This window comes from Akebia trifoliata, chromosome 4 (genome assembly GCF_017979445.1).
Source record: "Akebia trifoliata isolate Shusen 1 chromosome 4, ASM1797944v1, whole genome shotgun sequence".
In the NCBI taxonomy this organism is placed as follows: Eukaryota; Viridiplantae; Streptophyta; class Magnoliopsida; order Ranunculales; family Lardizabalaceae; genus Akebia; species Akebia trifoliata.
Genome location: NC_141378.1, coordinates 26690042 through 26703876, shown reverse-complemented (window position 1 = coordinate 26703876; position 13835 = coordinate 26690042).

Genomic DNA, 13835 nt, shown 5'->3' with positions numbered 1-13835 from the left:
AACTCTAATTAAAAGAACTCTAATTAAACACTAACTCTATCCAAATCAACCCCTAAAAACATCTATAAATAGAGGTGCTCACACCCTATTTTCGTATCAAATCAAAAATCCTAAGAAAAGTAGGTCAAAAAACCTCCCTAGCCTCCCATAAACCCTAATTTTGAAGTTCCAACTCCTTACCTAACACCCATACTTCGATTTTAGCCTTAAAAATATCTAGAAGTCCTTCAAAAACACCCCAAAATCGATAACAAAATTTGAAGAATCCAAATCTAAGGAAGAGATACCTTGCCTCGGAGATCCGAAATCAGATCTGGAGACAGAACGAAGTAAGGAGAACGATACAAGGAGCAGTTTTATTGAATCTGAGGGAAAAGAACCGTTGCGTTCAAAGGTGACGTTTCTTTTATTTTATTTATTTTTTTTCTTTCTTTTTCTATCTAGGTTTTTGTTAGCAATGTAGACTTATTTTGGTTAAGTAAAAACCGGTATTAGCCGGGCGGGGTTGGTGCCTAACACCTTCCAACCCCGTAATGTGATCCCCGGATTCAGTTTTTCTTCGTAGATTAGTTTATTTGCCTTTTAGAGTCAAAATTTGGTTCTTAGACTGTAATAACTAGATGGCAACTCCCAAACCTCAAGGGTCAAAAGCGGATCCGCGCACCCCGCGGATCGAGGGCGCTTTCAGTGACGACTTGTTGGGGATTATTGAGGATCAAACTTGAAAAACCCCAAGTATGGGAGCATTGTCAAGATGACCTAGTTTTTTTTTTATTATTTAGTTGGATTTATTTTATTTATTTTTTCTATTTATTTATTTTTTTTGTCTTGATTGTAGATGATTTTGGGTATTGCATTTTTTTTTTCCAATTAAGGATCACTTTTTGATGACCCCTAAATAATGAAAGATTCAAATTGACATATGAAAATGATGGAATGATGAAGGTTGGGACAGTAATGTTCAAACATTTTTACAAAACATTCTAGTGAGAAGTCTGGGAACTTCTTAATAAAACGTAGATCTCATCGAGTAGATTAATTTAGAACTTGAGTTCACTCAATTTCGTTATCGGAAGCCTTAGATATCATCGATGCAAGTTCAATCTGTAAATCTGGAATTGTTGTTGAATGAAAGTTGGGACAGCAATGTTAAAACTTTTTTACAGAATATTTTACTGAGAATTAAGTCTGGAAACCTATTAATAAAACGTAAATGTCATCGAGTAGATTAATTTAGAACCTGTGTTCACTCAATTTCATTATCGGAAGCCTTAGATATCATCGATGCAAGTTCAATCTGTAAATCTGGAATTGTTGCTGAATGAAGGTTGGGATAGCAATGTTAAAACGTTTTCACAGAATATTCTAGTGAGAATTAAGTCTGGGAACCTTTAGTAAAATGTAGATCTCATCGAGTAGATTAATTTAGAACCTGAGTTCACTCAATTTCGTTATCAGAAACCTTAGATATCCTCGATGCAAGTTCAATTTGTAAATTTGGAATTGTTTCTGAATGAAGGTTGGGACAGCAACGTTAAAACGTTTTTATAGAACATTCTGGTGAGAATTAAGTTTAAGCACTTTTAATAAAATGTAGATCTCATCGAGTAGATTAATTTAGAACTTGAGTTCACTCAATTTCGTTATCGGGAGCCTTAGATATCATCAATGTAAGTTCGGATTGTATTTTCCAAATTCACAGAAAATCCGAATTTATCTAATGTTAGCACAATTAATGTTCCTGAGAGTGAGCTCATCTCAACCATTATCATTCTATCATCAACGTAACATCTATTGGAATCTCAATTTATTTTGGATCACCAAAAAGTAACCCTTGATTAGACCATAGACAACAAATTTGTGGGCCTTTTTAATGTTGGATCAGATTAATTATTATTTGTGTTACATGCCCATATAATGTGCCATGATCTCTACAGATATATTTGTGATGTGTTTGCTTTCATCTTAATTTCTATGTGATGGGTTTTGTATTATTTTCTTGATCAATATTCATTTGATATCCATATGTGATGACATAATCTGGCCCATGGGCTCATGTGTTTGAAAAAGGCCCCGGGCATACCCCACCCTGTTTTGCACACACCACATGCACATTTACTGTTTTGCACACTTACACGTCCTATATAGCCAACGTGGCACTAGTGCGTGACCCGATCTCTTCGGAGATGCGACGTCATTCATGAAAGCCACAACTCCAGTCACGTACCTTAGGGTATATCAAACTGGGGCATCAATACCGTCTAATCAGGTGATTCTGAGAGATGTATTGATGCACCCAGGCTGGAGCGACCTGAGCCTTTTACCTATTGTGAACCACATAGTCACATGTCCCGATTGCCAACGTAGTACTAGTACGTGGTCGGTCCCCTCGTGGGATGTCAAACCATTTATGAAAGCTACAACTCTTAACTCGTACCCGTAGGTGTAAAAGATAATCTAAGTATATCAATTGCACTTCTTGGTCAAAATCGGTGCCTAAGCAAGATCTTGCCCCGTTGTACCCTACTGTACGAGGGGGATAGACTACATCTATTCTAGACGAGAGGTATTTAAGTGGGCCCTTTCTCAGTATTGTGCGCCACCTCTCAACTGGAGATCGAACTGGCTGTTTTTGGCTTCAGAGAAGTGAGTTGAGATTTTAGATTATCACCTATACGGTATATCAAACCAAGTCACCACGTATCGAAAGGTATATAGGTGTGCTTGGGCATGGGTGGCCAGATAAAAATGCATTGCACGTAGTAAGCTTAGAGTCTAGAAACCTTCCCTGTAGGTCACAACTCGAACTTATCGTGGGTGTTCCCGGGTTGTTTATTGAATGGAACCTTTGGATTGATGAATATATGTGAGTGCTGTGAATGATGAGATCAAAGTATATAGTTGTCCTCAAGGATCAAAAATGTTATTTTTGAAAATTAAAATGGGTGCACCGACCCAATAAAGAATCCATTCTTTTACAATAATGACCCAGTCCATCCCGATCCAATAATCATGGTGGGCTGGGCCATTTAAATTGAAATAGAAATCAAATTTTCAAAGAAGAAAAATGGTTTACGAAGGGAAAGTATTTTCTAGAATAAGTGTTTTCCAGAAAAAGTGTTATTCTCTAGAAAATAATGTTTTCTAAGAAAAAGTGTTTTCCAAAAAATATTTTCCATAAGAACAAGATTTTCTAAGACAAAATATTTTCCAAATAACAAACTATTTTTCAGAGAAAAAATATTTTTCAGAAGAAAATGTTTTTTGAAAGAAAAGAAAATGAAGGAAAAATGATTTACAAAAGATCTATTTTTGCATGGAAAATTTTTGAAATATGTTTTTTACTAAAAATTTATTTTTTGCATGGACTTTGTAAAATTATCAAAATATATATTTTTAAAAAGAAAATGATTGCAAAAAATAATCAAAATTGTGAAAATTATTATTCAATAAAAACATTATTTTCAAGAGTGCAATAAAATTATTTTCCTTCTGAATAATCATTGAATGGATGAATTTTTTAATGGATTGGTGAACAAAATTCAATAAAATCTCAGGGTTTATTTAAAATGTTATCAAGGGGGGTGACACTGAAATTGGTTAAATTCACCTTCAAAGAGGTTTAAAGGTTATCATTGTACCTAAGCTCAATCGTCCATCGTCTAGCTAGGATTGTAAATCCGGTCAATTAGAACAAACGTCAATATCAAGTCAACAGTAAGAAATGACCTCAAAATTTTTCAACATCGTCCAGTTGTTCTTTCAAGACCATAGTGCTTCAATCCTACCGGTTGTAAGCAATATCTCAGTCCTCAGTCCTAATCAAACTCGTGTGGGTACTTGTCTTAAGTTTTCATGAGTCATTTGAGTTAGCTCGAGTCCTTTTTTCCAGCAAGGTCATGTCTTCCTTAGATTGAGTCTACTATTTCCTATTGAGTCAAGTTATTCGTCTATAGAGGTGTCTATCGCCCCTTCTGAATTTGATTGGATAAAGGAAATTTTGGAATACCTCGAGTGCATTAACGAATTAACTACTAATCTGACTTCAAGGATAGATTTTTCTCCTGAGCAAGAAGATAAGAGTCGGGCTCAAGAAAGCAAAGGTCATTGACCTCGGAACAGAAATAAATTCCTAAAAAGATTCAAATAGAAACCATCTTATCTCTAGAGGAACACAAGGGGATAATGAATTTTCTCAGAAATTTCAAAAGACTTGTTCGCGTGGGCCTATGAGGATATGTTAGGTGCAAGCTTGGGTGTTGTCTTACACGGATTAGATATTGAATTGATAAAATGATATCAAAAAAGATCTTACAAAATGTATCAGTGCTACAGTGCTAGACTTCTCAACATGGTAGAGCTCCCAAAATAGATTACCATTATTAGATTAATGAAACAGTTGAAGCGGTATTGATCTTTAATAATGGGTCGTACATCAAAGCTTAGGTTATCACTTTGTGTTCAAAGTTCGAGATTCGACATCACATTATCTTTCTACCGTCCTCAGATTAATGAAAAGGTTGAAGCAACCAATAAAATATCTCAAAACAATCATCAAGGAAATGTGTCAATCACACCAGGATTAGTTAGAGAAGTTACCATTCACACTAGGGGCACATCATACTTCAATACAGTCTTCCACTGGAGCTATTTCCTACTTTCTAGTGTATGATATGGAGGCAATCTTACCTGTTGAAATGTAAATCCCGTATCTCAAGGCCTTCAAGGAAAGTCAATTGTCAGAAGTAGATTGGGTTCGTCAACGGTATGAAGAATTAAGTTTAATCGAAGAAAAATGACTAAGAACTTTGTATCACATGCAAGCTTATCAAAGAAGAGTTGCTCGTGCGTTCAACAAAAAGATCAAGACCCGTCACTTACAAGTCAGGGATTTTGTACTCAAAGAGAATCGAGCACCTATCTTTGACCCTAGAGGGAAGTTCAAACCAAATTGGGGGGATCTGTTCATCGTCAATGAAATATACCCGAAAAAAACTGTCAGACTTCAAGATCATGATGAAATCAAATTACTAGAGTCAACCAACCTTGACCAGATCAAATGGTACTATATTTAAGGAGGCCATCTTTGACCGAATCAATTTTATTGCTACCCAGTTCAATATCTCCGTTCTTAGCCCCTGCAGCCTTTTCAAAAAAAAATGATGCCTTTTTCTTTCTCAACCCGTTCACCTAACCTAGGGGAGGAAAAAATTTGAACTACGTTTTGTTCTGATCCCAAAATTCTGGGATACGTAGGCAACCTGAGAAGTTATTTCAGGCCCGACGACATCACAATAAAAGAATAGATTCCCCGACAAAAAAAAAATCTAAAAAGAAAAAAAATTCAAAAAAAAAAGAAGAAAAAGAAATCCAAAATGGGAAAGAAAATTTAAAGAAAAAGAAATAATTTAAAAGGAAATGCCACACAAGGGGCATTTGAGTTTTTGAGCCTCAAAATCCCTTTCTTTTTATACCTAGTCCTAAGCCCACCCATTAAAGTCCTCCTAAGTACCGTGCGAAAAGTCAAGGAAGATAGCAAAGCATGATCAGACAGTAACTCTAGAAGTTCAGAGGAGAAAAAGAATGATAAAGCCTACTAAGTTGAAAACTAGAAAAGGGCGACTTAGGCAAAAATTAAGGCAAGCTCGCAAGGTTGAAAATTTGAAAGGACAACTTTGGCAACAATCAGAGCTGAAAAAAAAGAAGAAAAAGCTCGTTAGATCGAAAATCTGAAAAAGGCGATCTAGGCAAAAGCTAGAGCAAGTTCGATAGATTGAAAACCTGAAAAGGCGATCTAGGCAAAAATTAGAGCAATAAAGAAAAATAGAAGAAAATCCCAAGCTGAGAGCGGTCCGAGCTGAAACATCAGAAGTCGGAATAATCAAGTTCAATACTTCGCTTAAACCAAGGATAGACTCAGAAGCCACAAGTATCTTGTCTACGATCGATCTGAAAATTTTTACTTCCCCAAGTGAACCAAGGGAGATAAGGGTGAATTCTATGATGAGTCTCGAAAGGAAATAATTTTGTACTCTTAAGCCTGACTCAAAACCTTCAATAAAATTAATCAAAATTAAAAGTTGAGTCTTTATTGCACTTGTGGTAATCGATTATTTCAAACCTTCGTACAAGGGGCATTTTCTTTCTTCTTTAATGTAACTTTTCCCCCTTATACTAGGGGCATTTTTTTTAATTTTTGCATGATGTGTTCAATTATCTTCAATGCCACGTACATTGTCAAACTAGGGGTATTTTGTTTTTGAGCAATGTTAATCCTAAAAGATAATGAGAACCCCAAACTTAAGGTTACCTTCTTGATAACAGTTTTTCGAAAAACTCTTGAGGATCAAAAGAAATAAAAACTCAGGTTTTAAATTCATAAAACTTTTTTATAAATCCTTGAGGTTCAAACAAAAGCATTTTGGATCTCACATAGGAGATATGACATTCTTTCGTTCTCCAGATTCTTTTCTAGATTCAATCATTCTTAGAATCGATCATTTCTCTTCCTGATTCATTCCAATCAGTCTTCTCAAAATTCATTTATTCTTTCCCAAAATTCCTTCATTCCTCTGCTAGTTTTACTCAGTTGCCGCTAAGGGTTATCTTGGATTTTGCTCAGTTACTACCAAGGGTTAACTTGGATTTTGCTCAGTTGTCGCCAAGGGTTAACTTGGATTTTACTCAGATGCCGCCGAGGGTTTTCTCGGAATTTTGCTCAGTTACCACCAAGGGTTAACTTGGATTTTGCTCAGTTGCCGCCAAGGGTTATCTTGGATTTTGCTTAGATGTCGCCAAGGGTTATCTTGGATTTTGCTCAGTTAGCGCCAAGGGTTATCTTGGATTTTGCTCAGTTACCGCCAAGGGTTAACTTGGATTTTGCTCAATTGCCGCCAAGGGTTATCTTGGATTTTGCTCAGTCGCCGCTAAGGGTTATCTTGGATTTTGCTCAGTTGCCGCCAAGGGTTATCTTGGATTTTGCTCAGATGCCGCCAAGGGTTATCTTGGATTTTGCTTAATTTTCGCCAAGGGTTATCTTGGATTTTGCTCAGATGCCGCCAAGGATTATCTTGGATTTTGCTCAGTTTTCGCCGAAAGTTTTCTCGGAATTATGCTCAGTTTATGCTTAGATTATACTCAAATTATACTCAGATTTTACTCAAATTTATCTCAGATTTTAAATCACACACTTGCACAGTTGTTATATCAGTCAAGGAGAATTTTTTAAATTCAAGGATCTAACACTGCCAGTGAGAGCTTGCGCTCAAGGACCTGACATTTTCTTTTAGTTCAGGGACAGTTTACGCTCAAGGATCCAAACACCTCGATGAATTGTTAAATCAGGATGCAAAATGAACTGTCACTAGCTTTGGCATTCGGATATCGCACTATCTAGCAAAATAGATTTGCTATCTAGTTTGCTTCAACCCTTTGCCAAAGAGGGGTATCTGTAGACACCCTATTTTTGCATCCGCCTGATTAATCAACTCGTCAACCCGATCGCAATGATTCCCAATGATGGATGTGTATTCTATTACTTTATTTTGTTACCAGATATGTTTCAGAAATCCGGATGATGTATCTTGAACTGACAAAACCTCAGAAACCACGCTACGCTAGGAAAATACGACCCCAGAAACATAGAAATCATCATCTTGCAGATCAGAAAGAAACTTCACGATAAAAATCACTAAAAAACTACTAAATTACCAAAATACCCCTAACCTCAAAACAACCCTAGAGCCTACATTACGCTTAGGAAAATTCTCTCAAACACATAAAACAACAAATCGAAACCAAATAAATCATTTCGCCAATTTTAATAGAATTTGACAAAATTACGAAAATGTCCCTCATAAAGTTCACAACCATTTCACACAAAAAATTCCATAAATGACACAAAATAATATTTCCATTGAATTCCTTACGAAAAATCGATTCTAAAACATCGTAGAACATTAAAAACCGACTTGAAATGTGAAAAGTCCTCTCCGGGGGTAAAACAGTAATTTCACAATTCTCATAATTAAAAATTTCGAAATTAATAAATAAAATATTAAATAATTAAAGTGAAACATTGATGAAATTAATTTAAAATTTTGAATTAAAAAAATCGATCAATCGGACTTTCAAGTAAAATTGTTGAGGGTTCGTGGGATATTTCTTTAAGGACCCCTCCATTTGGGAGTTTAAAGAATTAAAGAAATAATGGAGGAGGGGTCTCCAAAAATTAAAAGTAAATCAAGAAAGACTAAAGTCAAGGTATTAAAGTCAATCAAATGAGACTAAAGTCAAAATTAAAGTCAATCAAGCAAGACTGAAGTCAAAATATTAAAAATCAATCAAGTAAGACTAAAGTCAAAATATTAAAAGTCAATCAAATAAGATCAAAATTCAAAATCATAATAGAATTCTAATTAAATAATAACTCTATCTAATAAATTTCTAACTAAAAAATAATTCTACCTAAAATAATTCTAATAAAACACAATTCTACCTAAAACAATTCTAACTAAAACACAACTCTAATTAAAAGAGCTCTAATTAAACACTAACTCTATCCAAATCAACCCTAAAAACATCTATAAATAGAGGTTCTCACACCCTATTTTCGTATCAAATCAAAAACCCTAAGAAAAGTAGGTCAAAAAACCTCCCTAGCCTCTCATAAACCCTAATTTTGAAGTTCTAACTCCTTACCTAACACCCATACTTCGATTTTAGCCTTAAAAATACTTAGAAGCCATTCAAAAACACCCCAAAATCGATAATAAAATTTGAAGAATTCAAATCTAAGGAAGAGATACCTTGCCTCGGAGATCCGAAATCAGATCTGGAGATAGAACGTAGTAAGGAGAACGGTACAAGGAGCAGTTTTATTGAATCTGAGGGAATATAACCGTTGCGTTCAAAGGTGAAGTTTCTTTTATTTTATTTTATTTTTTTCTTTCTTTTTCTATCTAGGTTTTTGTTAGCAATGTAGAGTTATTTGGGGTAAGTAAAGACCGGCATTGGCCGGGCGGGGTTGGTGCCTAACACCTTCCAACCCCGTAATGTGATCCCCGGATTCAGTTTTTCTTCGTAGATTGTTTATTTGCCTTTTAGAGTCAAAATTTGGTTCCTAGACTGTAATAACTAGGTGGCGACTCCCAAACCTCAAGGGTCAAAAGCGGATCCGCGCACCCCGCGGATAGAGGGCGTTTTCAATTGGTGACGTTCCTACGACCCCCATCGCGACACCCAATGTCAGCCGTTCGATTCGCACAGCATCTACGATCCAGATCAACCATTCGATTGTAAAATAATGAAAATTCGTTATTTACAAACGCCTCCCCGTAAACAAAAACAAAAATCAGAAACTCTCTTCCTCTTCGTCTTCTTCGTCCTCTTTCTTCTCACATCTGTGACCCATCGTCGTCTTCTTCATCTCTCTCTCTCTAACTCGTTGCGAAGAAACGAAGAGCTCGATCTTCGTCTTCTTCTTCACTCTCTTCCTCTTCGACAGATCGAGATCGATCTTCGTCTTTTTCTTCCTCTTCTTTCTTTCTCAATCTAAATTAAGCACGCGATTTCATAAAATCTGTATGATTTTCTCAATCTAAGTTGAACAAGTTTTACATGATAGAGATTTGGCTCAACATGTTGTATTCACAGTGGGTAAGAGAGAAACCAACTTGATATTATTGAAAAATAGAAAGTAGAATCAAATCAAGATAATATTTAGATCAATCCTTTCTTCTTCCACCAACTCGGCTTCATCCCATCTCTTTCCCTCTCTCTCTCTCTCTCTCCAACAGAAACCCTAAGGTAAACCCTTAAATTTTTTTTTTCATATTTTTATTTCATTTGTTTTTTTTTTATGTATCGATTATGACGAATCATCGACAAATTTTGTTTTGAAAGCTGCTTTGTTTCACTGATATTGAGTTATTGTTGTGTGTTTCATTTTTCATTAATCAATGGTCTATGGATATTGAGTTAATTGCATCGCTTCCCTTCCGATGGTATATTATACGTATGGGTTTGTCTAGAATAAGCCCTTGGCAGCACGACATCGGATTAAAATCAAAATATCCAAGTATCCACGACATCGATATGACAGACATTTTGAAGGATTTGGTGGTGACTTAGGGCTTTCAACCTCTATTCTTTGATCCTCTATTCTTAGATTTTTCTACAACTGGATAACTGAGGTTGTAGAGATTTACCCAAATATCCGAAGTTGCACAAATTCTTTTGTTGGTGCTTTCTTGCTTTAGGATTGGTTTGACTAAGTACTTTGAATAGTACATGGGAAAGTAGTCAGTGCAGATGAGAGGACCATTCTTAGTTTGTGAAGATTTCTTATTCAATAATGGGTCCAATGTTCTCTTCTCTATGTTGAAATTCCTTCAGTGTGGCCATTTTATATTATACAATCACATTAGTGCCATCTGGCTTTAGGATTGGCTCGACTGAGTGCTATGATATATGGGATTGTTATCTTTGTTCTAGATCAATTTATATTCCTTCTTGACAATCTCTAAGGAGTTTGCATAAAAGGGATGAGATTGTTGAATGACATCATATAATCTTGGAATGTTTTAGTTTTAAAGCTATTGTTTCATTTGATTCTCTATACTAGATCGATTTCTAATTACCTTCTTGAAAAGCTCCAGGAGATTGCATAATAGGGAAGAGATTGTTGAATATCAACATTTAGTCATGGAATGTTTTGGTTTTTAAGCTATTGTTTCATTTGAAACTTTGCACATAGGAGCTTTGAAGTATTTATAAGACCAAATTCTTCATTGAACCTAAATGTTATTTCATCTTAGTCTTTGAGTACTCCATTGTATCTGTTTAAAATGACAATTACCTAGAATGAAAATTTTGGTTTAGTTAGAATTTTTCCTGATGTGCGCTCCAGTTTGAAATAAAAATTTGAGCACCCATTCATTTGATTGATCTTTCTATGTATCTATGTAGGCTCTTGATATGATACGTGGCAAGAATATCCCTCTCTTAATGGATTCACATTTAGAGGGAAACTTTTCAACAAAAGAATCAACTGTGGTTGTTGACTTTGCCTCTCAATGCTTGCAATATGAACCTCGGGAAAGGCCCCATCCAAAGAAACTTGTTGCGACACTTGCCCCCCTGCAAACAAAATCTGATGTAAGTTTTATCTTTTCCTTACTGAATATACATGTTTTCTCTTTGATATTAGATGTATGTGCAATGGTTAAAGTTTTCATCAAACATAACAGTTAAAAGAGGGGGATACCAATAAAATGTTGTGTTTTACTAATTTGGCCATTTAAGTAACAAAGTGAACAAAAGAAGAAAAAAAAAAGATCAATTTTGTTTCCCTCAACATTTTTGAAAATAAATAATACTCAATTTTCATAAATTTCTTATAAGGTTTGTTGAATTTGGGACTGTTGGTGAATGATAAAAATAGTAACTTCTGCTTTCTTATATGTTCAATGACTTCTGGATTTTTCTTCTTTTGTATAGATGAATGACATATCATTTGAGAAAAATCTCAGATTTTTTACAATAAATGTTTTTCTTCTTGACCATGCCATTAATTGTAATATTTTCCCTATTTTTATTCTATATTTAGACATTGGAAAGAAAAAAAAGAATAAAGAAAAAGAAAAAGAAAAAGAAAAAGAAAAAGAAAAAGAAAATGACAGTGTAATCCTCTTGATGGATCATCATTTTCTTTTCTGTTAGCTAATTTGAGCCTACCCAAGTCTATTAGGGCATAGAAAATAGTCTCCTCCTCAACAAAGGGTCATAATATCTGTCCTTTAAAACATCTCAATATAGATCGATGGAAATCTGCATATTCAGGTTATGTTCATTAAAATCTTAAGATTGGGATGACCATGTATGTCTACACCCCTCTTATCATACTTTATATTACATAAATATTTTTCCATAATTCTATTAATAGGAACTAATGTTTGTTTGTTTGTTTGGGTTCAGTGGATATTCTGGGTGGGACCCTTCATTGGAGCTGCTCTTGCTGCAGTGTACCACCAAATTGTCATTAGGGCCATCCCTTTCAAGGTCAGATCTTAAAAGAACACCTCCCTCTCTATCATCAACAAATATGGATTTTTTTTTCTTCTAAGTTTGTTTTGTATTTTCTTTGTTTTTCTCTCTTGAACTACTGCTAGGGATTGTTGGTTATGTGTAAATTATCAAGTTATGTTGTGGTGGGTGGGGTGTGTTGTAGTGTTGTGTTGAGCTTTGAAATGGAGATTCTTTTTATTTTATTTTTTAAATGAATTAGTTATTCATTTTAATTTAAACAATGCTTGAGTTGATATTTTATCTTCTTTATTGGTTAAAAATCCTCTCAAGTCCTGAACAACTTGAGTTTTGTTCTTTGCAATACTAATCGAAAATGACTTTAAATGCCATTGTTTTTTCTTCCCCAATCCTTGTACAGATTCTCATGTTTCAAGAGGATTTTGTTATATGGAAAAATGAAAAATGAACCCATAAGATTTTATGTGATTCGGCAAATTGCCTACGTCCTTGACACATAATCCAGAATGAATACCATTGATCACCTCTTTTAGGGTCTTATTAGTTATATATTCTACGCTACATTTCTTAACAATCAGAGTCACTCTTAAATGGTTTTCAAAACCTTAAATGTCTTGCAAATCGGTTTACAAGATTCTATAAAATCTTGGCCAGTTTATGGTTCAATTCACAGCTTGCCTCAATTGCCTAGCAATTCACCATGACTATCCATCTATCTGAATGGCATGGCTGTTTTCATATCCCATCATGACTAAAATCGAAACCAATTAAGATTTGCAAAACTATAAAATAAAATATAAAAAATAAAGAAACATGATCAAGGAAAGTATTTATCATTCACAAACACTTGATTCTTTATTCAAAATCAAATTGAAAGTTGAAAAGGATTTAAGTACAAGCATTGAGTAGATAAGTTAGAGGGAAAGATCAGCCAAATCAAAAGTTCTCGAGACGGCCTTGCACCAAGACTCTAGTTTCTTCTTCCTCTGTTCCTCATCTAATTTGGGTCGGAAAGTGGTGTCTTTCTCGGCTTTCCCTTGGGCAACAAAAATATAATTTTTAATCCAAATTCCAACAGCTAATCCATTAGCATAAGCTGCACTGAGGGCTGTTGTTTCAATGTCAGCGGGTCTCACCACAAGACTTCCCAACAAATCCGCCTACAAATCAGAATGAAAAAACAAAGATTAATCCATGATTAAGAGCATTAGAATGAGAGGCTGCACATGAAGAAAAAGTTAAGAAAGACGATGGTGACAGTTCAGTATAGTTCTATTGCTGAACTTTTGCATAAACATTATGTAAATGAAGAAAAAAAATGCTAAAACAAGTACATGCGAGTTAGTTTTTTCAAGGTAGAAAAACTAGTTTTAATCTGTTGACAAATAGAACAAAGGTTTAATTTTAAACCAAAAAAAAAAAGGTAAGCAAATATATAAAAAAAAATAAAAAAAAAGTTAAAAACATATAATAAACATAAACACACTGAGTGAGAAACTTATAGGCAATAGTTGATTTACCTTCAACAAAAAGTTGCCTACTTTTCTTCCTTGGACCCTGATGAGAGAATAACTCATTCTTAGTATTTGTAACTTCAGTTTCTACTTTTTCTTTGACAGAAATCAAATTGAGTCCAGTACCACTAGCCCCTTCCCCAACATTGTCAATATGATCACTTTCAAGGTTTTAAATTTCTTGCTTGTTTCCATGAAACTTCTTCTCCTTTACATGATCTTGCACTGTACCAAGGCCATTTGTATCTCTGGAAAAATCTCCATTTTCAGCTTCCC